The sequence below is a fragment of the Triticum urartu genome, chromosome 4 (assembly GCF_003073215.2).
Source record: "Triticum urartu cultivar G1812 chromosome 4, Tu2.1, whole genome shotgun sequence".
NCBI classification, from domain to species: domain Eukaryota; kingdom Viridiplantae; phylum Streptophyta; class Magnoliopsida; order Poales; family Poaceae; genus Triticum; species Triticum urartu.
In genome coordinates, this window is record NC_053025.1 from 541,475,963 (window position 1) to 541,500,233 (window position 24,271).

Genomic DNA, 24,271 nt, shown 5'->3' on the forward strand with positions numbered 1-24,271 from the left:
GACTCGCCGGGTGCGGGTCCCATCGATGGCCCATCACTGTAGCACGTCGTTGCTCATGTCACAGGGTGGCGGGCGCTGAGTCGCTACAGGACCATGTCGGGTCGCCGCCGCTAACTCCGGGACATGGCCTTCGAGTGCACTTTAGACATGCATGCCTCAGTCGGGGGCGACAGGTACGGTGCACTATAGCCACGTCCACCCGCTGAGGGAGGGGGTTGTCTGGTCATCTTGTCGGCCTGGGCTAGAGCCAACCCGGCCGGGTCAAGCCTTAGTGCCACACCCAGACGACCCAGAGTTGGACGGTCGGTTAGCGGGGGAAGCCGGGTGGCAGGGTGCTTGCCGCCCAGTTGTTTTGGAAAAATTTCAGGTCTAGATTTTCCTACCCGGGGGCCCCCCCCCCCCCCCCGACACTCACTCATTGAGGAACCTTTTGCCATCTTGCATTCAATCAAGGCCTTGGTTATTTCAAAACATTCGGTCCTTGCCTAGTTCTTGTATAGAGCATCAAGTGACCGAATTATAAATTCAATATTTGATTGTTCAAAACGTTTCTGTAGTTTAGGATCCATGCAAGTCAACATGAGGCACTGGACTAACTCATAATCATCATTATGAGTAGTGAAAGCACCTACAACTATTTGTGGTGCATCGTTTGTAGGTGCATCACCCAAGGGCTGATCTAGCACATACTCCTTAGCACTCCTGAGAACTGATGACCCACGAGTATAGGGGATCAATCGTAGTCCTTTCGATAAGTACGAGTATCGAACCCAACAAGGAGCAGAAGGAAATTACAATCGGTTTTCAGCAAGGTATTCTCTGCAAGCACTGAAATTATCGGTAACAGGTAGTTTGATAGCAAGGTAGTTCGTAACGAGCAACAAGTAGCAAGTGTAGCAAAGGTGCAACAAGGTAGCCCAATCCTTTTTATAGCAAAGGACAGGCCGGAACATTCTCTTATAACAAGCAAAGCATTCTTGAGGACACATGGGAATTATCATCTAGTTACTTTCATCAAGTTTGTTTGATTCGTGTTCGCTACTTTGATAATTTGATATTTGGGTGGACCGGTCCTTTAGTGTTGTTCTTACTTGAACAAGCCTCCCACTTATGATTACCCCCTCTCGCAAGCATCCGCAACTATGAAATAAGAATTAAGATAAATCTAACCATAGCATGAAACATATGGATCCAAATCAGCCCCTTATGACATAACGCATAAACTGGGGTTTAAGCTTCTGTCACTCTAGCAACCCATCATCTACTTATTACTCCACAGTGCCTTCCCTTAGGCCCAATTATGGTGAAGTGTCATGTAGTCGACATTCACATGACACCACTAAAGGAAGCAACAACATGCATATCATCAAAATATCAAAAAAAACCAAATTCACATGATTATTTATAACAAGACTTCTCCCATGTCCTCGAGAATGAAAGTAACTACTCAAAAATCATATTCATGTTCAAGATCAGAGGGGTATCAGGGTGCGCCCAAGAGGGTGGCCGCACCCTATTGCCTTGTGGGCAACTAGATGGCCCCCTCTAGTACTTCTTTGCTCCAGTATTTTTATATATTCCATAAAAATTATCCGTGAAATTTCAGGTCATTTGGTGTTGTGCAGAATAGGTATCTCTGATATAGCTTTTTCAGGTCCGGAATTACATCTGCCAGCAATCTCCCTCTTCATGTAAAGCTTGCAAGTTAAGAGAGAAAAGGCATTAGAATTGCATCAGAAAGTTTTATAATGATCAAAAACATTATAAATAATAGTATGAAAACATGATGCAAAATGGACGTATCACTCCTCGGGTGCCGAGTCATGACTTTCAGGGTGAAAACCTAAAGTCTAGCCTTCATTGGTTGTGTCTGGCAATTGCCTTATTGAAGGTATTGTTTTCAAAGCTTGTTCTTTCTCCAGGGTGAAAACCTATGATCTTGGATCGGGTGACGATGATGCTTGTGTACTATTTCCTTCTTGAAGGCGTCGCTTTTGGATGCCTTTTATGTTTTTTCGGGTGTTGTCTTTGGTGGTGATTCGTGTGCTACTGCTGAGTGGAGTTGATCACTGTGACGAGGCCTTTTTTTTTTCATTTCGTTTTTGTTTTTCTTTTTGGGTTGTGTGCATACTGGATGTCTTTGTGATTTCTTATTGGTGTAGAGGCTGCGTGTAATTGGTATCTTTGCGATATTAATATATTCCCCTTTTAAAAAGGATTAACTTTCAGGGTGTGTTAGGGAAGAGACTTAATTAAAAATCTCTAGCCCCACACTAAACTTCATCAAATACGCATGACCCCCTAGAAGATCGTTCCTTCATCTCCCTCTTTTGCACGCGACGGTTCACTGTTCTTGACTATGATGAAGCCCAAAGAACTGTTAGCAGATCGTCGACAGTAAGAGCCAATCACTTGTCAGAACTTTGTACAAAGCTACATCATGTTGTCAATGAACTAAACCGAAGTAACACTGAAGGGAACCATAGAAAGAACACAAAACCCTCACATCCGTATGTGATCTAGATCGAAACTTGCATCTACTCATAGAACCGCTATGATGCCATTGTTGGGAAACGTAGTAGAAAACAAAAAATCGCCCAAGAACACCCAGGAACAATATGAAGATGCATAAATGGTTTGGATCACGATCGTTACTGACTCGGGAGTGCAGCGGAAGTAGACGAGTCGGTGTAGAACGTACTTGGAGTCCCTCGAACCATTGATGACGATCCTACAAACCGCTCTCTTCGATCCCTCGGACGGAAAACCGAAAGCAGGACCTCTCTACTTGGTTGCAAGTGCACGGTTTTCACGATCCGTCAGCGCTTCCCCGTCCAGAGCTAATCGCCACCGGAGAATTAGAGGGAGGAGACTACAACCACATTAGGCTTCTAATTATTAGGATTAGAGGAACTAGATCTATCTCTAATTAGATCAATTACGATCAACTTGAACTAGAGACGGCTCCAAAACCTATGTGTTCAAAAGGGTAAATATGTCAAGTATATGTAGGTTAAAGGGGGAGGAGGGGCTGCCACAAAGGAGGGAAAGTTCCTTCTTGGGGCTCCGACCAAGGGGGGGAGGATTCCTCCCCCACTCCAATTCAGCCTCCCCTTTAGGAAAGTGGGGCGCCACCTCCACTTGGGCCTTTGAGGTCCAAGTTGCCTTCCACCACTTGGCCTTTTAAGGCATGTTGGTAGTAAATTATATATAAAAGCCTCCTAATAATTACTAGAGCCTTTTATTATTAATTTAACATCTCCAGAAACATTTTCCACCTATATATATTATTTATCAGTAATACCCGATATTGCCCGATAAACTCCGGAACCCTTTTGATGACCCCGAAACGCTTCCGGTTCCTCTATTCTGAATATTAATAAAAACAATTCCACCAATAAAACCTTGATACTCTTGTCCTACTAACACTCAGCAAATTGTGATTACCGTAAGCTTGTGACCCCATAAGTTCGGTAAAGCATAGACATGAACGAAACCCCTTTGTTCAATGACCGATAGCAGAACCGTGGACGTCCATATCGATCTCGATGATTACAGGAATGACATATGAGTGAACCATTAGTTATCAAGTGATGTTACCTTTGCTTTGCAATACTTTACAAAACCCGAGGTGAGATATATTGATATCCTCTTGAGTCATACACATGCTCACTATATTGGTCTCCTTGTTACCGGTTTTGTTCTTATTTCTCGTTGTCGTGTTCTGGCATCCCCGTGACATTGTCATCTATGTTTGGCCAGACGATGATAGATGATTTCACACTGAGAGGGCCCTAAGAATATCTCTCCATCATCGGAGGAGCAAATTCCACTCTCGAGGTATCGTGTCCCTTGTCAAACTTTGTAATGAATTTGTAAGTTGTTGTTATGATCACCGTGTTACAGATGACGTTTGAGCAACCCCAAATCTCATCCTACAGTAAGAAGAGACTATGATACTCTCATGGTCTAAGGAACTTAAACACACATTAACACTCTGTGTTATAGCAATTGACTTATGACGATATTATCTCAAAGTATAACAAATAAGTTTGCGTCGATTCAATATGATCGTTCTTCTAACGTCACACTCTCAATGTTGTTTTGGTACTATCATTACTTTTAGTGATATTTCGAGATCCGAAAAACATGATCACGAACAACACTTGATCTAATCTTAGAGGTGAGACTAGGAATCTTATTTTACCGTTTATCATTCTACACGCGCATATGAGTTTTCCACTGAATCGCATATACCAGCATCATAGCAGTTATAGCATAGAATATAAACTATCAATCATGAACACGGAAATATAAAAATATAATATTATTTCCTCTAGGGCATACTTCTCATCCCCAAGCTTAATTTTTGCTTGCCCTCGAGTAGGTAAATGATAAACAATGATATTTTTATGTTGAATGCTACCTAGCAATGTTCTTGATCAAATGATGTAATTATGGTATGAATTTGGGATATAGATCATTCAAGGCAATATTCTATCAATTTGACATCAAAATAATAATACACAAGCATGCAAATAAACAATCATTGCCTTTTAAAAATAAAGATGCTAAAGAACATGATCTGTACACACTTAATCATGATAAGGATACAATGCTCAATCTTCCTAGCATAAAGACATCAAATCATGAACAACCCCGGCACCAAACCAATCAATTAAATCATAGTTTTCTTTCTTCAACTTTCAACTCCTACGCAATACTTGAGTGTGAGCCATAGTCTTAACACTTTGGATGGCGAATAGAATAATGATGGGGGTTCAGTTGAGAAGACAAAAATATAAGAAAGTCTCACATCAATGCAGCTTGATCGTTAGGCAATGGCGAGGCTTACAATCGATGTTAATGCGAGGAGTAGGGATTGCCATGCAACGGATGCACGGGAGCTATAACTGTATAAAAGCTCTCCTAATGAAACTAAGTGAGTGTGCATCCAACTTACTTGCTCATGAAGACCTCAAGCTTTTTGAGGAAGCTTGTCATCAAAATATGCAAGTCAAGTTCTCATAATGTAAAAATCCCACTATCATATGAAAATGAAAATCATGAAGACTCTATGAAATACATGGTGCTTCTTTGAAACACAAGTGTGGTAAACGATAGGTGTGCACCCCCTTTCTGTTTACTCTCATTTCATTTTTTTATGGGCTCATGGACCTCCTCCATTTTTCTCCTTTTTCTAGGGACCATTGATCTCCTCCATTTTTTTCATTTTTTCAGTCCTCACTAGTAAGGCACACTCTAGAAATGATGATCATCACATTCTTATTTTACTTACAATTCTAAAATAAAAAAACAATATGATGACTATATATGAATGTCTCTGTTAGCGTACTAGGATGTGCAATGATCTAGTGTAACATGTATAATAATGATGATGATGGCCTTGTCACAAATCTTATGTCATCTCTATGATCACGCAAAGCAAAATGACAATGAATGCTCAAGTCATGTAATGAATAATACAATGAAAGTTGCATGGCAATATATCTCGGAATGACTATGAAAACATCATAATAGGTGGGTATTGAAAGGATCGATATGGTTGACTAGAGGGGGGGTGAATAGGCAACTACCAATTTTTAGCTTTTCTTTACCAAATTAAAATTTGCATCAAAGTAGGTTGTCTAGATGTGAAACTAGGTGAGCAACCTATATGATGCAATAACAACAAGCATACAAGCAAGCAAGGGTAGAAACAATAAAGAGCTTGCACAAGTAAAGGTAAGAGATAATCAAGAGTGGAACCGGTGGAGACGAGGATGTGTTACCGATGTTCCTTCCTTTTGAGGGGAAGTACGTCTCCGTTGGAGCGGTGTGGAGGCACAATGCTCCCCAAGAAGCCACTAGGGCCACCGTATTCTCCTCACGCCCTCACACAATGCGAGATGCCGTGATTCCACTATTGGTGCCCTTGAAGGCGGCGACCGAACCTTTACAAACAAGGTTGGGGCTCTCTCCACAACTTAATTGGAGGCTCCCAACAAAAACCACGAAGCTTCACCACAATGGAATGTGGCTCCGAGGTGACCTCAACCGTCTAGGGTGCTCAAACACCCAAGAGTAACAAAATCCACACAAGAAAGTATGGGGGAAGCAAATATCCTTTGGTGGAAGTGTAGATCTAGGTCTCCTCCTTCAATCCCTAGCAGATCAACAAGTTTGAGTGGCTAGAGAGAGAGATCGGGCAAGAGAGCTTGAAGGGCATTAATAGTGAAGTGAGAGAGGTCAAAGGTGGGAGTGGTAGGTGGGAGAAGCTCCCTTAAATAGTCACCCACATTTCCAACCGTTACTGCGTTTTTTGCACTGCAGCGGTACAACCGGTCCTCGTCCCGGTACAACCGGGACCCATGGTGTAACTACAGAACCCTACCAAGCGGTACAACCGGACAGGCGGGCGGTAGTACCGGCTAAGAAAAACAACCGGACTAACCGACTGGCTACCGCACAACCACCGCATCAAAACAGGAGCTTGACCGGTACTTGGGCGGTGCCTGGCCGGAACAATTGCATGGCCTTGAGCTCTTGGGTGGCTAAGTTCTGAGCGGAAGAACCGCTCAGACCACCGGTGGTACCGGTCATCGTGGGACGACCGGACCAACCGGGCCACTACCGCCCAAGAACCGCATCAAACCAGAAGCGAGAGCGGTACTTGAGCGGTGCATGGACGGAACCACCGCCTCAGCTGTTGCAGAGCATGGTGGCGGTACCACCGCCCGAAGGCAGCGATACAACCGCTCGAGCAAAGCTGGTGAGCGACAAGACCCAGCGGTACAAAACAGTGAGCAGGAAAGAGGGGAAGAGGCAAGGAAAACTCTCTCTCTTGCACACACCTGAGGAAGGCAAAGAGAGGGTGAGAAAAGTGTACGTGAACTGATTCCCCCAGAGCTTTCTAATGAGGATTCCCTCTTGATAGTACGGGTACTCTACGACCAAAGAAAAATAAAAGCGTAGAGGACACGTCTTTGATCTTTTCCTTCAAAGAGGCAATAGCAATCCGATGTAAGCCTAAGCATCGAGAACCTGAAACATATAGCACACGATTAGACCACAAAGGGTTGTCATCATCATCCAAAACATAAAGAAGGGAAATGCCCTTTCAATCTCCCCCTTTTTGGTGGATGATGACAACAACACGATTTGCAAGAGATAAGTCAATGAAATCTAGACGGAACTCCCCCTGAATGTGTGCCCCAACAAGAACTAGCTGTTAGAAAGCATGGGCACACTTTCAGGACTAGACTCCCCATAGATTTTATAGTCTCACCACTCTAAGCACAAAAGGAGAGACAATATAATACTTAGAGGCAATACTAACGATAAAGACCTACGAAGAACAGAAAGGTAAACGGAGAACAGAAGTCTCACACACAGCAGGGAACGAAACAAGTCCACGAACAGAGACCAACACTAAACACGAGAAAAGGAGAAAAACCCAAGCAAATCCCCGAGACCTATAGAACCCTCTCCCCCTTTGGCATCAAGACACCAAAAAGGAAAAGAGCGAAACTAGCGTCCCAAAGCTCAGGCATCCTCCTCTGACTCCTCGGTCGCATCTGGATCCTCATCATCAGAGTCGTCATCGTCATCGTGATCAGATTCTTCCATGGCATTGTCAGCTGCTGCAAACGAGGAGGATGGCTGGGGAGGGGCTTCATCATCAGTCCAGGTGCTATGGGTAGAGATCCAACGCTCCTCTGGGGTGATGCTCTTCTCAGAGCCACTCTGAACCTGCATGTTGAGGTGCTTCATCATTGCAATTTGGCGACGACGTGCAAGCTTCTCATTGACATGTGCCTCATACATCTTCTTCTGGATGTCAGCCTGGAGACAAAAGGTCTTCTTCACCTTGGCAGTAAGCTTGGCCACCCACGAAGGCTTGTCCCCTGGCTCCAGCTCAAAGTCCTCATCGTCAGAAGTAGCATAGACATCCTTAGGAGCATTTGCAGGGAAGCGAGGCTCGGCATGCTTCTTCTTCTTAAGGAGCTTGACCTCATGAACAATGAGGTTGTCTGGAGAAGTGAGGAGCTCTCCAGGACGACGAACAGCGCACACAGAGTTCAGAAAGCACATGACAAACGGAGCATAGATTGGGACTTTACGATAGATGACCATGTTGTACATCTCATGCCACAGCCAATTTGACACATCAAATGTTGCCCCTGTCCCCACCATGGTCTTCATAGCAACCATCAAATCAGCCAGATAGCCATGAATCTCATCTTGATTGCCCACCTTGGGCAAGAGCACATTGCGGAACACTCGGTGCATGATGTCATAGACCTTCTCCAAATCCTTGGATTCTCCAATAATCCCACGGCCCCGAATGTACAGAGGGGCAAGCTTCTCCTTAGGCATGGACTCAGGAAAATCATGAGGACGAATGCCACCCCTTCCTTCCAGACCGGTATCCTCATACCCAATAGCATTGCAGAAAGCCCTCCAGGGAACATGAAACAATTCATCGCGACACATGAAGGTGAGAGTGTGCGCATCATCTTCCCCAAAATGAACCGTGGCATAGAAATGATGGATAAGTTGAACATAAAGTCGCAGTTGACTGACATGATCTTGACAAGATCAAACTCCTCGCAGAGAGCCAGTGCCTCACCAAAATACTCCATGTTGTTTCTCCAATGGTCAAAATCAATTGTCCACTGCTTGGCATATCTGTTCTTGTTGTGCTCAAAGAGTTCATGAACAATCCGCACTTGCATCTCATTCCGGAACTGAATAGTGGTCCAACGGGGAGCAATGGGAACCTCATACGGATTCTTTGAACGGAAGGCTTCCCAATCCTTGGCTTTCCAACGATGCAACGCCATAACCACATGTTGCTTAGCAGCTGCAGACTTTTCACGGCGAGTGGGCTTGGTGGGAATCACAACTTCTTCTTCATCATCAGACACAACCGGGCGCAAGGTCCTTCATGCCCTCTTCTTGGTCTTGCGAGGAGCAGAGCGAGAACTAGAGCCACCTGAACACACACACGAAAAGAACACACAAAAACCCAACGAGGATGAGAGGATTGCACCCACTAGCAGAAAAGGAACAAGTTGCAGCAACAGAGAAGATAGAACAGTGCTTTGTGGTTGATATACTCCGGTTGTACCGGATCTTCCGCCGGTAGTACCGCTCCGGCGGTTGTACCGCCCGTAGGGGCGGTAGAACCGCTGACAGTGGCACTACCAGGGAAGATAGATCTAACCGAGGCATACGAATCACACAAGTAATATTCCAAATTCTAAGTGTTGCAAACAAGACGGGAGGCTAACAAAGATCACTTCTAAACCAGAGATTGAACACTAAACGTGGAACGTTAAGTAAAGCCCTAGACTAGGAAGAACCCTAGAAAGATCTAGAAGCAAAGAACATGAGGCATTACCACCATCCATGGGAAGAGATCGGGAGGCCTCCACGGAGAGAATCCATGGAGAGACAAGGATCCGAAGCGCGAGACGCACTTCAGGGCAGGGGTAGAGATGGTCGGCGGCTAGGGCAAAGAGGAATGAGGACGAAGGGAAAAAGGACAACCCTTCAGCCTCGTCAAGTATATATAGGCCCGTAGACACGCCCCGGTAGAACCACTTAGGGGAGCGGTTGTACCGCTCGTCTGGTACAGACCGGTGGTTGGAGGCAGTACTTCCGGTGCCTGGGAGGCAGCGGTAGTACCGCACAGCATCAACCGGTAGTACCGGACGTGGGTAACCATGGGTTTGAGCGGTGGAACCGCCCAAGCACCGAACGGAGACCCATTGGGACGGCACAACCCGGTACCAGCGGTAGAACCTCTCGAGATACCGGTTGTACCGCCCGACCACCTATGCCCAAACCAAGATCAAATGAGTGCAATCCGAAGGGAGGAAGAAGGGGAGAACCTAACACAAAGAGCAAAAATGGAACAAGAGAAAACAACACAAGAGCAACAAGGCTAACTGCAACCTCCCGAAGAGAGGACGGTGGCCGAGGCCACCTATGTTTGAGTCAATTGGTATGGCACCGCGAAGAATTATCCTTGGGTCCATGACCAAAACTCGTCTTTGAAGCACAAGAACCATCAAACATGGCTAATGTGAAGGACTCGATCAATTTATGCATAATGGGGGCAGGGAGAGTTCATTGAGAGAACATCACTCCCCCTATGTCCATGCCTACACCTAAACTAGACAACAAATTGAGCGAGGTAGGGTGTGCAAGGGTTCAAGCCACATTGCTTGAATCAATGATATTTAGCTCATGCCTTAACTCGCGAAATCTAGCTTCATCCAAGGGCTTCGTGAAAATATCTGCAAGGTTGTCATGAGTGTTGACATAGTTGAGCTCGATCTCTCCTCGCCTAATGTGATCCCAGATGAAGTGATACCGGATCTCAATATGCTTCGTCTTGAAGTGTTGCAACGGGTTGAGAGAGATCTTGATGGCACTTTCATTGTCACACCAAAGAGGCACTTTGTCACAAGTGACACCGTAATCCTTTAAAGTTTGCCTCATCCATAGGAGCTGAGCACAACAACTTCCGGCGGCAACATATTCCACCTCAGTGGATGAGAGAGACACACAACTTTGCTTTTTGGAAGACCAACTTACCAAAGAGCAGCCAAGGAATTGGCACCCTCCGGAAGTGGACTTCCTATCCACTTTGTCTCCCGCCCAATCGGAATCCGAGTACCCTACAAGCTTGAAGTTTGATCCTCTTGGGTACCATAAGCCAAAGTTTGGGGTATGAGCCAAATATTGAAAGATTTGTTTGACCGCCACATAGTGACTTCCCTTAGATGCGGCTTGAAACCGTGCACAAATTCCCACACTCAACATGATGTCCGGTCTAGATGCACAAAGGTAAAGCAAGGAACCAATCATGGAACGATATACCTTTTGATCCACCACTTTACCATTGGGATCTAAGTCAAGTTGGCACTTGGTGGGCATTGGAGTGGAAGTCGGCTTGACGTCACTTAGCTTGAATCTCTTGAGCATGTCTTGAGTGTATTTGGATTGATTGATGAAGGTTCCTTCTCTTCTTTGCTTCACTTCGAACCCTAGAAAGAACTTCAACTCCCCCATGGAGGACATCTCGAACTTTGAGGTCATGAGAGCGGCAAATTCCTCATTGAAAGCTTTGTTAGGAGAACCAAAGATAATATCATCAACATATAATTGGCACACAAACAACTCCCCTTTGACCTTCTTAGTAAAAAGAGTGGGGTCGATTAGCCCAACTTCAAAACCACGGTCTTGTAACAACTCGGTAAGGTGGTCATACCATGCACGTGGGGCTTGTTTAAGGCCATAGAGTGCCTTATCGAGTTGATACACATGATCGGGAAAGTAGGGATCCTCGAACCCGGGGGGTTGCTTGATGTAAACCAATTCATTAATGGGACCATTAAGAAAAGCACTCTTCACATCCATTTGTTGTAACTTAAAGTTATGATGAGAAGCATATGCAATCAACATGCGAATGGATTCAAGACGAGCAACGGGAGCAAAGGTTTCACCGTAGTCGATACCCTCAACTTGGGAGTAGCCTTGTGCTACCAAACGAGCCTTGTTGCGAATGATAATCCCATGGGCATCTTGCTTGTTCTTGAATATCCACTTGGTTCCAATGACATTATGGTTCCCCGTTGGCCTTGGCACCAATCTCCACACTTTGTTGCGCTTGAAGTTGTTGAGTTCTTCGTGCATGGCATTGAGCCAATCCGGATCTTCTAGCGCCTCATAGACCTTGTGGGGTTCCACACAAGAGACAAATGCGTGATGCTCACAATAATTTGCTAATTGTCTACGAGTGCTTACCCCCTTTCTTAAGCTTCCAAGCACATTCGTCATGAGATGATCCTTGGTGGAGAGCTTGGATGCAATCTTGGCGGCACGACGCTCTAATTCCTCCTCGGTGGTGAGTTGAGGAGCGGTTACTTGATCATCTTGTGCGCCGTCATGAACTTGTTCTTGATCTTGAACTTGTTCGGGGGAGAGAACTTGACCTTGGGCATCACTTGGTGTGTCAACACCGTCTTGAGTATGATCTTGCCCTTGGTCTTGTTCATGAGGTTGAGGGCCTTCACTTTGTTCTTCGGAAGCGTGTGGGCCTTGGGTTGATGATGGCTCCACTTGAGTGGAGCATTGTCCTTCTCCTTCGGCCACAAGGGGTTCCTCAATGGGTAGGATAAAACCAACACCCATTCTTCTTATGGCTTGAGGAGGAATTTCATCACCTACATCACAAGTGCCACTTTGCTCCACTTGGGAGCCGTTATTCTCATCAAACTCCATGTTACACGTCTCCTCAATAAGTCCCGTGGATTTATTGAGGACACGGTAAGCATGAGAGTTAGTAGCATAACCAACAAATATGCCCTCATAAGCTCTAGCCTCAAATTTAGACAACCGAACACCTTTCTTGAGAATGAAACACTTACACCCGAATACCCAGAAGTACTTGAGGTTGGGCTTGTTACCGGTGAGTATCTCATATGGAGTCTTGTTCAAGCCCTTGCGGAGGTAGAGCCGATTGGATGCATGACACGCGGTGTTGATGGCATCGGCCCAAAAGTTGTACGGAGACTTGAACTCCGCCATCATGGTCCTTGCCACATCCATCAACGTCCGGTTCTTCCTCTCCGCAACACCGTTTTGTTGAGGGGTGTAGGGTGCGGAATATTGATGTTTGATTCCCTCATCACTAAGAAACTCATCCAAGGTGTAGTTTTTGAACTCAGTGCCGTTGTCACTTCTTATTGTCAAGATCTTTGCATTGTGTTGACATTGTGCTTCATTTGTAAAGTCAATGACAGTTTGTTGGGTCTCGCTCTTCCTCTTGAAGAAATACACCCACGTGTACCTTGAGTAGTCATCCACAATCACCAAGCAATACTTCCTACCTCCGAGACTATCGAAGGATGGAGGCCCAAAGAGATCCATGTGAAGGAGCTCCAAAGGCCTCTTTGAATAAATGATAGTCGTGGGAGGGTGAGCCTTCTCATGTAGCTTTCATTCGATACAGGCACTGCAAGCATGATCTTTAGCAAAACTAACATTCGTTAGTCCACGGACATGGTCCCCATTGAGGAGACTTTGCAAAGATCTCATATTGACATGGGCTAAACGGCGATGCCAAAGCCATCCCACATCAACTTTAGCCATTAGGCATGTCGCGGTCTTAGTGGGTCGCTCCGAAAAGTTAATCACATATAGACCGTTCTCGACATGCCCAACAAAGGCTACTTTAAGAGTATTGCTCCACAAGAGGGCCACGGTATCAATATCAAAGAAAGTGGCAAAGCCCATGATTGCAAGTTGACGAACGGAAAGTAAATTGTATGCAAGGGACTCAACAAGCAAGACCTTCTCGATCGTGAGATCATGAGAGATGACCACCTTGCCAAGTCCCAATACCTTAGAATATGAGGCGTCACCCCACTCGACATTGGTGGGCATAGATGGAACCTTGTGCACGTCCACCACCAAGTCCTTGCTTCCGGTCATATGATTTGTAGCTCCGCTATCGAGCAACCATGATCCACCACCGGAAGCAAACACCTACAAGAGATCAATGCTTGGTTTTAGGTACCCATTTAGTAATGGGTCCTTTAATGTTAGTAACAAGGGTCTTAGGAACCCAAATAGACCATTCAATATACTCATGAAGATAACCAACAGAATTGGCATAAACATGCCCATCACTAGCACGGCATAACACATAAGAAGGATTAAAATCATCGGCTTTGTTGGGAGGGGTGACATTGCCCTTCTTGACATTGTTCTTCTTCTTCTCCTCGGGGGCACTCTCTCCCTCCCTCACAAAGGTTTGCATGAGGGGAGGAGGTCGTTTGGTCTTGTCATTCTTCTTCTTGTTCTTGGAGTCGGGCACGTACCCAACCCCTTCCTTGACCACACTTCCCTTTTGGTTGATAAAGAGATCGTTGAGGTTCTTCTTGCCTTGTATGCAAGTCGTGAGACCTCTCTCAAGTTGCTCCTTCAACTTAGAATTTTCCTCAACAAGATGTATATGCTTACAACACGGGTTAGTAGCATTTGCATTATCAATTAAAACCATATGAGGAAAAGTTGCTTTCTCCTTAGTTAGCTTCACTTGGAGTTGATCATGAGACTCCTTGAGACTAGCGTGAATACCCTTCAAGGCCTTGTGGGCCTTGTCAAGTATATCAAACTCCTCTTTGAGTCTAGCAAGATCAACCCCGAGTTTGGCCTTCTCGGAATTTAGCACACGAGAAACAATGAGGACATGATCGTAATCTTTCTTTAACTTAGCATGATCAACGTTGTGTGACTCCTCAAGAGCCAAACGAAGACCACGCTCTTCCTCAAGAGCATTGGAAAGATCTGAAATCTCATCGGCATAGTCATGACTATGCCCTTCCATCTTAGAGATGGTGTCTTCGTGAGCCTCGATCATGTCATTGGCCTCACCAAGTTGTTCCAAGAGAGCAATAAAGTGCTTCTTGGATTTTCCCTTGAGTTTTCCCATAAAGGCCTCAAACTCGTTAGCCTCCACATTAGCTCCCTCAAGTTCATTAATGCAATCCGTTAGGGAAGGATGATTAATGATGGTAGTTTTGATGTTGGAGGTTACCTTGTTGGTGGCTTTAGCCATAAGGCACTTGGCGGTGATGCTCTCGTTGGGTGAGTCGAAGAGAGACACCTGTGACGTTGTTGCAATGGCAACGGAGGCCATGGCAACCGACTCATCATCTTCATCATCGTCATCATCCTCATTGTACTCTTCTTGCACAACCAAAGCCTTGGGAGGAGTCTTCTTGGTGAAGTTGTTCTTGTTGGGGAACGACTTGGCCTTGTCCTTTCGGATGAGTTTGCCACCATTGTCTTCCCTCTTCTCATACGGGCATTCCGCAACGAAATGACTCACGTTGCCGCAATTGTAGCAAGTCCTTACACATTGCTTGACCCTTGTGCCACTCGACTTGTTTTTGCTAAAGTTGGGCCTCGAGTTTTTCTTGCTCCAAAATTGCCTTGAAGCAAGTGCCATGTGTTCATGATATGCATACTTCGTATCTTCGGGGTTGCTCTCCTCTTCTTCCTCTTCTTCTTCTTCCACGGTGAGCTTGGCCTTCAATGCAAGGTTAGGCTTCTTTGCCCGTTGAGAACGGAGCACCGCATTGTCGGCGGTCTTGTCCAAAATGTTCATGGCCACAAACTCATCCAACACTTCGCTTGAGGTCAAAGTGTGGAAGTCCGGTCTTTGACGAATGACGGAGGACATGGCCTTGTGGTAGGGCATCATTGCCTTGAAGAATTTGTGCTTGATCCAATTGTCATCTGTGTCCTTGCTCCCGTGATCTCGTAGTGAGACCGCGAGTTTGGTTACTCTTCGATAAAGCTCACGAGGTTCTTCATCTTCCTTCATTGCAAACTCATCGGCCTCATCTTGTACCACTTCATAGTTGGAGCGTTGAATGCTTGCGCTTCCCCGGTAGAGAGACACGACACAATGCCATGCATCTTTGGCCAAGGCGAAGGGACGAAGATGAGTTAGGTCTTCGGGTGGAATTGCATATTGAATGATGAAGAGAGCATTCTCGTTGAATTGATTATCCGCGGCTTCTCGAGGAGTGAAGTTGCTTGGATCATGTGGATAGAAACCTTCTTCAATGATTCTCCAAAGGTTAGTGTTCACATGATTTAAATGACGGTTGAAGCGATACACCCAAGAATCAAAATCCTCATTTTTCACAATCTTAGGGGGAGGACCGGCATGATTCAGATGAGTGGAAGGAACCGGTCCACCATAAACAAGTGGTGGTTCCACATGGGCAAAGATGCCGGTGCCATTCTTGCCACTAGAAGAAGGAGCCTTTTCACTACTAGCTTCCCCCTTGTCGGGGATAGCATCCGTCACCTTGTTGGCGGGATCACCCACTTTCAACGGTGCGGTGGATAGTTTAAGCCCCTCAAGAAATTTAGTAAACATGCTTTCAACTTCGGTCGTCATGGAGGTTTTCAATGTCTCCAAGGCCACATTGAACTCCTCACGTGAGACTGAAGTTCCCCCATCGCCCGTAGACAAGATAGGATTCACACCGGAGTGTTCCTCCATACCATCTACGGTATCAACCATACTCTTTGGACGGTAAAGTCCTTAATAAAGAGACAAGGCTCTGATACCAATTGAAAGGATCAATATGGTTGACTAGAGGGGGGTGAATAGGCAACTACCAATTTTTAGCTTTTCTTTACCAAATTAAACTTTGCATCAAAGTAGGCTGTCTAGATGTGCAACTAGGTGAGCAACCTATATGATGCAATAACAACAAGCATACAAGCAAGCAAGGGTAGAAACAATAAAGAGCTTGCACAAGTAAAGGTAAGAGATAACCAAGAGTGGAACCGGTGGAGACGAGGATGTGTTACCGAAGTTCCTTCCTTTTGAGGGGAAGTACGTCTCTGTTGGAGCGGTGTGGAGGCACAATGCTCCCCAAGAAGCCACTAGGGCCACCGTATTCTCCTCACGCCCTCACACAATGCGAGATGCCGTGATTTCACTATTGGTGCCCTTGAAGGCGGCGACTGAACCTTTACAAACAAGGTTGGGGCTCTCTCCACAACTTAATTGGAGGCTCCCAACAAAAACCACGAAGCTTCACCACAATGGAATGTGGCTCCGAGGTGACCTCAACCGTCTAGGGTGCTCAAACACCCAAGAGTAACAAAATCCACACAAGAAAGTATGGGGGAAGCAAATATCCTTTGGTGGAAGTGTAGATCTAGGTCTCCTCCTTCAATCCCTAGCAGATCAACAAGTTTGAGTGGCTAGAGAGAGAGATCGGGCAAGAGAGCTTGAAGGGCATTAATGAAGTGAGAGAGGTCAAAGGTGGGAGTGGTAGGTGGGAGAAGCTCCCTTAAATAGTCACCCACATTTCCAACCGTTACTGTGTTTTTTGCACTGCAGCAGTACAACTGGTCCTCATCCCGATACAACCGGGACTCATGGTGTAACTGCAGAACCCTACCAAGCGGTACAACCGGACAGGCGGGCGGTAGTACCGGCTAAGAAAAACAACCGGACTAACCGCCTGGCTACCGCACAACCACCGCATCAAAACAGGAGCTTGACCGGTACTTGGGCGGTGCCTGGCCGGAACAACCGCATGGCCTTGAGCTCTTGGGCGGCTAAGTTCTGAGCGGAAGAACCGCTCGGACCACCAGTGGTACCGGTCATCGTGGGACGACCGGACCAACCGGGCCACTACCGCCCAAGAACCGCATCAAACCAGAAGCGAGAGCGGTACTTGAGCGGTGCATGGACGGAACCACCGCCCCAGCTGTTGCAGAGCATGGTGGCGGTACCACCGCCCGGAGGCAGCGGTACAACCGCTCGAGCAAAGCTGGTGAGCGACAAGACCCAGCGGTACAAAACAGTGAGCAGGAAAGAGGGGAAGAGGCAAGGAAAACTCTCTCTCTTGCACACACCTGAGGAAGGCAAAGAGAGGGTGAGAAAAGTGTACGTAAACTGATTCCCCCAGAGCTTCCTAATGAGGATTCCCTCTTGATAGTACGGGTACTCTACGACCAAAGAAAAATAAAAGCATAGAGGACACGTCTTTGATCTTTTCCTTCAAAGAGGCAATAGCAATCCGATGTAAGCCTAAGCATCGAGAACCTGAAACATATAGCACATGATTAGACCACAAAGGGTTGTCATCATCATCCAAAACATAAAGAAGGGAAATGCCCTTTCAGGTATGATGGCTATTTTCAAAATGATATGTGATTGTGTGGGTGGATGATTAAAGTTAAGTACAGATGTTGGTATTAAGATTTGCGAGTCCGTATATATGAAAGTGGTAGCCGCTGGCATTAGCAAAGAAATCGCAGTGTGGGATGTCTTAGAGTGTCGCCCATGTGGGTTTGGATTGGGGCGCGCAATGGTTAACTCCTATCAACCTCCCCCTAGGAGCATACGAGTTGTGCTTGCTTCGAGGGCTACTAGACTTTGCAATAAGTATTTGATTTGTTTATGACTAATATGAGTGTTTTGGTCTAGGGAAAGTAGTGGTTGAACCTTACTTCGGTGCACCCACGCAAGAAAACATACCAAAACATTTCAAAAAAAATATGAAATTTTGTGAAAATGATCATCAACAAATGTTAGAGAGGCTTGCCAAGTTTGGTGGTCAAATGACATCCGAGGAGAACTATACAAAATTACAAATTTTGGTCAAACAGTGCACGTACATTTTGAGCGATTTTGTCTTGTTTGTATAGACCTCCTCGGATGTCATTTGACCACGAAAATTTGCAAGCCTCTAACATTTGTTGATGATCATTCCCACAAAGTTTCATATTTTTTCAAAACGTTTTGGTATGTTTTCTTGCGTGGGTGTATCAAGGGTGGGTGTAGAAAAACCACTCTCTTTGGTTTATATGCACTTCCACCATTAAAATTTTGTTAGCCTCTTCGGTACCGTGCATCGTCCACTCTCACATTAAGACATGGTACAAACTTTGCTGGTGCATCCATCCTCGTGGGATGATACGCTCTCTCACACATAAATCCCATTATATGTTTTGAAAATAAAAAGTCCATTTTACTACCCTGAACAAAGTTGGTGGTTCCCCCTGATCTATTTTTCTGCCCCTTTCACCCCCTGATCAAACCCATACCAGACAAAAAAACCTTTGTGGTTTGTCTCGACCTGGAGCTGACGTGGCGGTGGACAAGGGTGGTTTTTACCGGCTGGTGTGGTAGAGCTGCCCCGCACCCGTTCGTTCTGTTTTTCCACAAATTCCCCAATCCCCTCCCTCTTTGCCGCCGGCGATGGAATCGTCGCGGCGGCGCCAAGCCAAAACCATCGAAGGTGCTCGGACTGGTGGTGGCGGCAGTGTACCATGGTGAATCAACCCCAATCCCTCTTGTCCATGCCAGCGCGCCACCTCTCTTGTCCCCATCCTCAAAACCCTAGTGTGATGGCATTCGATGCGGCGGCGGGACTGGTAGGGGTGGACTGGGTGTTTCCGCGGCGTCGGCAAATTGAGGTTAGTCTCATCTCCTTCCCCTACTACACATGGCTGTAGTTGATTGCATGATATGTTAAGAAATTCATCTGTTAATGGCCTGAGTCGAGTAGAATGAAGGAGAAGTTCCTGTTTTTAGAGATTTAAGTGTTGCTCTAGTTAATTGCTTGATTTAAGAGTTGCTTCGTTGTTTTTTAGGGATCAACAATGGACAATCTTGATTGGTTAGGCCTTCGTGTCTATTACAATGGTGAATTTGAATATTCAGAGAAGTGTTGCTCTTACGTTGGTGGTTCTGTTGAGGTCACTTTTATGCAGAGGGACAATGTGTCCTTAGCATCTGTCAGGGAGCAGATTGCAGACATAAAGATGGCATACCATGGTGAGTCTTTGACAGACAATCATAGGCTCTACTGGCTATTTCCTGGAATGAATGTTAGAGATGGGCTGAGAAGGTTAGAGACTGATGCAAATGTGTATTTTATGGAGAGATGCATTACAGATGGTGGTGTTGTGGACATATATGTGAACTTGGAAAGTGAAGGTGGAGAAGAACAAAATGAAGGAAATGTAGAAGAGCAACAAGAGAACACTGAAAATCCTGGAACTGAAAGTCAAGAAGAGCACACTGACAGTGATTGGCAAGCAGAGCATGAAGAGGACCTAGATGATTGCTCTGATGAGGCTGTGGATGAGCATGAGGATGAGGATGCTGCTGGAACTGCAGCAAATGTGAAACCCGAAGGTGGAGAAGAGATCAATGCAGAAAATAAAGAAGAGGTTGCTGCTGATGAATGTGAAGACCTGGATTGGTGTCCTGGAGATGCAGATAGTTCAGGGGAAGATGATGAAGCAGAGGAGCTGAGAAAGCATTCTAAGGAAGTGCTTAGAAAGATAAGGATGAACTTTCCACTTGATGAAGAGAAGGAGATCAAGGAAAATACAGCACAGTTAATCCTTGTAGATGAAATGGATGAGGGAAATGACACTCCTTACATGGATTCCAGTGAGGAGTATAGTTATGATGAGGATGAGTTTGGAAATTCCATTAGGAGGGAAACAAGATTTCCAAGATTTGATAGCAAGGCTGCAATTCCTGTCTTTTTCCTTGGCATGACATTTAGGGGGAGAAAACAGTTCAAGAAGGCTAAATATGGTCTAGCAGTGAAGAGACAAATTACCTTCATAAAGGATGAGGCTAATAGGATTAGAGCAAAATGCTCTTGGCCTGAGTGTCCATGGTTGATATATGTTGGACATAGGAGCTCTAATGACTGGTTTCAAGTGATCACATTTGTAGACAACCACATATGCCCCCAGAGGAGAGACAGCAGATTGGTTACTGCAGCTAGAATAGCAGATAAGTATGAGAGAATTATGAAGGCCAATCCTGGATGGAAAATCAAATCTATCAAGGCAACTGTCAGGTTGGAGATGTTTGCGGATGTGCATGTCTCCAAGATGAAGAAAGCAAAGGTAATTGTGAGAAGAAGAGTTAGAGAAGCAATGCATGAAGAATATGCTAGGGTTTTTGATTATCAACTAGAAATATTGAGGAGCAATCCAGGTAGCACTGTTGCAGTAGTGCTAAATCCAAAGGAAAGTGCCCCTGTTTTCAGAGATTATATGTGTGTTTCCATGCCTGCAAAAGAGGTTTCATAGAAGGTTGCAGGAAAGTTGTAGGATTGGATAGTTGCTTCTTTAAAGGAGCCCAGAGTGGAGAACTGTTGTGTGCTCTTGGGAGAGATGCCAATGGGTAAATGTATCCAATAGCCTGGGCTACTATAGAGGTTGAGAACAAAGACTCTTGGTTCTGGTTTATGGCTCTGCTAAACAAAGACTTGGAAATTGAAAATCAAGGAGAAGGGTGGGTCTTTATATCAGATCAACAAAAAGGCCTCATCAATGCTGTGTCCAAGGTTGTTCCAAATGCTGAGCATAGGAATTGTGATAGGCATATCTATGCTAATTGGAAGAAAAAGCATAGAGATCAAGCATATCAGAAAAGATTTTGGGCTTGTGCAAAATCTTCAAACAGGATACACTTCAACTTGAACAGGGCCAAACTTGCTCAACTCACACCAGATGGAGCAAGAGACATGATGCAATCAGGCCCAGAAACTTGGTGTTAAGCTTGGTTCAAAGAAGGTTCATGTTGTGATTCTATGGATAATAACATGTGTGATTTAACAACTGGATAGTAGAGTACAGAGGGTTGCCTATTATCAGCATGTTTGAAGCAATTAGAGCAAAGGTCACTGTAAGAATTCAAGTAAACAGAGCAATGCCTGCAAAATGCAATGGAACTATTTGTCCTAAAATTATGAAAAAGGTCAACAAGCTGATACATCTTACTGAGAAGTGTGAGACAATATGGAATGGAAAAGATGGATATGAGGTGAAATTAGGGCAGCATGGTTTCAAAGTTGACATGTAGCTAAAACATGTTCATGTAGATATTGGCAACTGTCTGGAATTCCATGTGTTCATGCTCTTGCAGCATCTCAATGTGGTCCTGATGAAATTGTTTCACTCATTGCAAGCTGCTACACAATTGAAGCTTACAACAGGACTTATGAGCATTGCTTGATGCCAATGGAAGGCGTGCCTAGCTGGCCTGTGTGTGACAGACCAAGGCCAGCTGTTCCAAGCTATGTGCAAATGCATGGGAGACCTAGGACTGAGAGAAGAAGAGGTGCAGATGAGCCTCCAAAACATCCACAGAAGCTTTCAAAAATTGGAACAAAAGGTAAGTGCAGTCTGTGTGGACAACCTGGGCACAACATGAGAAAGTGCACAAGTAATCCCAACAGGGGGAAATACAAGAATAAGAAGAGAAAGAAAGAGACAAAGGTGTGTATTGTCATATTGTCATATAGGTAATTCTTTTCTTGTTTTTCTTTTATTCTGATGTAACTAACAATTATTTTCTCTTTATTTTGTTGTAGCAAAATGAACCAAGAACATCACAGAGAGTCACTAAGGGAACATCTACAGGGGACAGGGCACAATCTTCACAACAGGGCACCCAGCAACAATCTTCACATCAAGGCACACAACACCAATCTTCACAGCAGGGCACCCAAACCAAACCTACAAGTGGAAGGGCCCCTAAACAAGTTAACAAAACTACACCTAAAGCTAAAGTGTGCAAAAGACCAGGAGCAACTTCTAGGCAGAGGAGGACCGTGAGCATGTTTGATGAACTTAGGAGTTAGATACCTGGAACTGTTTACTTTACAAACCTGGTGGCTGTAGCTGCTTGGTTTGCTGGTTCTTTGCTGGATTATGAAGTAGTGTGTTGGCTGGAGAACATGAAGTACTTATGTTTGTGTGTTTTGTGCTTGCTGGCTAAAGATTATGAAGTACTGTTCACAAGTCTGTTTGCATTCATAACAGCTAAATTCAATTGCTTTTGTGTTCTTTGAAGTGGAAATAAATTTCAAATGATTGCAATAATTAAAGTGCTATAAGAAGAAACAACATCAAACTGCTAGTATATAATTAAATGTTGACAGGTTCATTACACATCATCTGTCACACATTTGGCAAACACTTGGCACACACCAAGTCCACTGGCTTAACACATTTGCCACACACTAACTCCACTAGTACATAATTAATAGAAGTTAACACAAGATCAAACTGCTTCTGACTCTCCAATCCCATCTATCTTTCCCAGCTCGGTCTTGAATATGTGCTTGCGACTGAGGTCTTCACCTTCAGCTGGTAGCCACTCAGCAGGCAAGTCCTCAGCTAGCAGAGGACCACGATCAATCACCTCTTTCATATGGCACAAAACGGGATACAACAGTGTCCTCTTCTTCTTTGGCGACAACGGCCCGTACTCACCCAAATCAAACTGCATTGCTTCATACTCATCCATCGACTCAGGTTGCTTGTTAAACAGAGTTGGCTCAGGTATCTCAACTGTCACCAACTTGCCAACATAGAACGGGTCACGAAGCCAAGCCATTACCTCGAGCTCGTGGCGGTTTGTCGGCGGCAGGATCTCGATGAGTTCGCCACCGAGGTCTTTCAGAACTGCTTTCACCGATACCGTCGTCTAGGACTGGTTGGGGAGGCCTTCGAAGCTGAGCTTGCACCTGTACTCCAAAGCACCCAGCTCAGCACGAATGAATCTGCTCCAGCGTGTAAACTAGATCCAGCGGCGGCAGCACTTGAACTTCATCGACGAAAAGAGCACATCGGTGCACTTCTCCTCCGTTGAGAAGGTGAGCCACAGGTCGTGAGGGGGGCATGCGACCTCGATGACCACCTCCGACGCCACCACGCCGCAAGGCTCCTCCAAGGCTGCCAGAAGAGCTGTCGGCATCACGCTCTCCTCGCCATCACCAACCGCCGTGGCTAGCAGCACGTACCGGCGGTAGCGGAGCTCGAGCGCATCCATGGACGGAGTGCGGGGGATGAGAACATGGCTCGTCTCCAGTCGGCGAGAAGGCTCTCCTCGCCGCCGAACCTCCTGCGGGAACGACCTATCCAGCAAGCTACGTGTAGGTTGGACGGCGGCGACGACCGGGGCTGCGCCACCACCGCCGTCAGTGCTCGCGCCACCGACGGACACGGTGGTGGAGGTAACGCTGTCGCCGCCCATGGAAGCTAGGGTTAGGGATTTCGTTGCGGGAGAGAAAGAGAGAATGGGGAATTTTTCACACGGTGGGGGCATCTCTACCACACCAGCCGGTAAAAACCACCCTTGTCCACCGCCACGTCAGCTCCAGGTCGAGACAAACCACCAAGGGGTTTTTTTTGTCTGGTATGGGTTTGATCAGGGGGTGAAAGGGGCAGAAAAATAGATCAGGGGGTGATGTGAACCACCAACTTTGTTCAAGGTAGTAAAATGGACTTTTTCCTTCTTTAACATCCCAAAGCTATTGCAAGGAATTAAACCTATCATATTCAATGATCTACAAGTTTCATGCAAGTTTTTATCATACCGCGGTTGTATACCATTATTTTTTGACCAACCATATAACTCATGCAAATTACCACTTCCTATTCAACTCTCTCAAAAGATTTAAGTGAAGCAATAGAGTCCTAATGATTTCTACAAAACATATCACCATGCTCAATCAAATATAAGTGAAGTACAAAAACAATTGCCTAATTGAGATCATGATACACTCAGGCCGTGTCTCCATCTTCATCCTTCAATAGATACAACGCTCCTTCATAGACACCCCTATACTTATTGACTTATTGTCAGTGACATAACTACGACAGTAACCAAATA

General features: G+C 45.5%; 1 long non-coding RNA gene across 1 annotated transcript; it reads left to right on the forward strand.

Annotated features, from left to right (window-relative positions):
• Nucleotides 1-20,192: 20,192 nt before the first annotated feature.
• Nucleotides 20,193-22,439, forward strand: LOC125554079. Its single transcript, XR_007304314.1, has 2 exons — nucleotides 20,193-21,870; nucleotides 21,966-22,439. It is a non-coding gene; the product is annotated as an uncharacterized LOC125554079 (long non-coding RNA).
• Nucleotides 22,440-24,271: the final 1,832 nt, after the last annotated feature.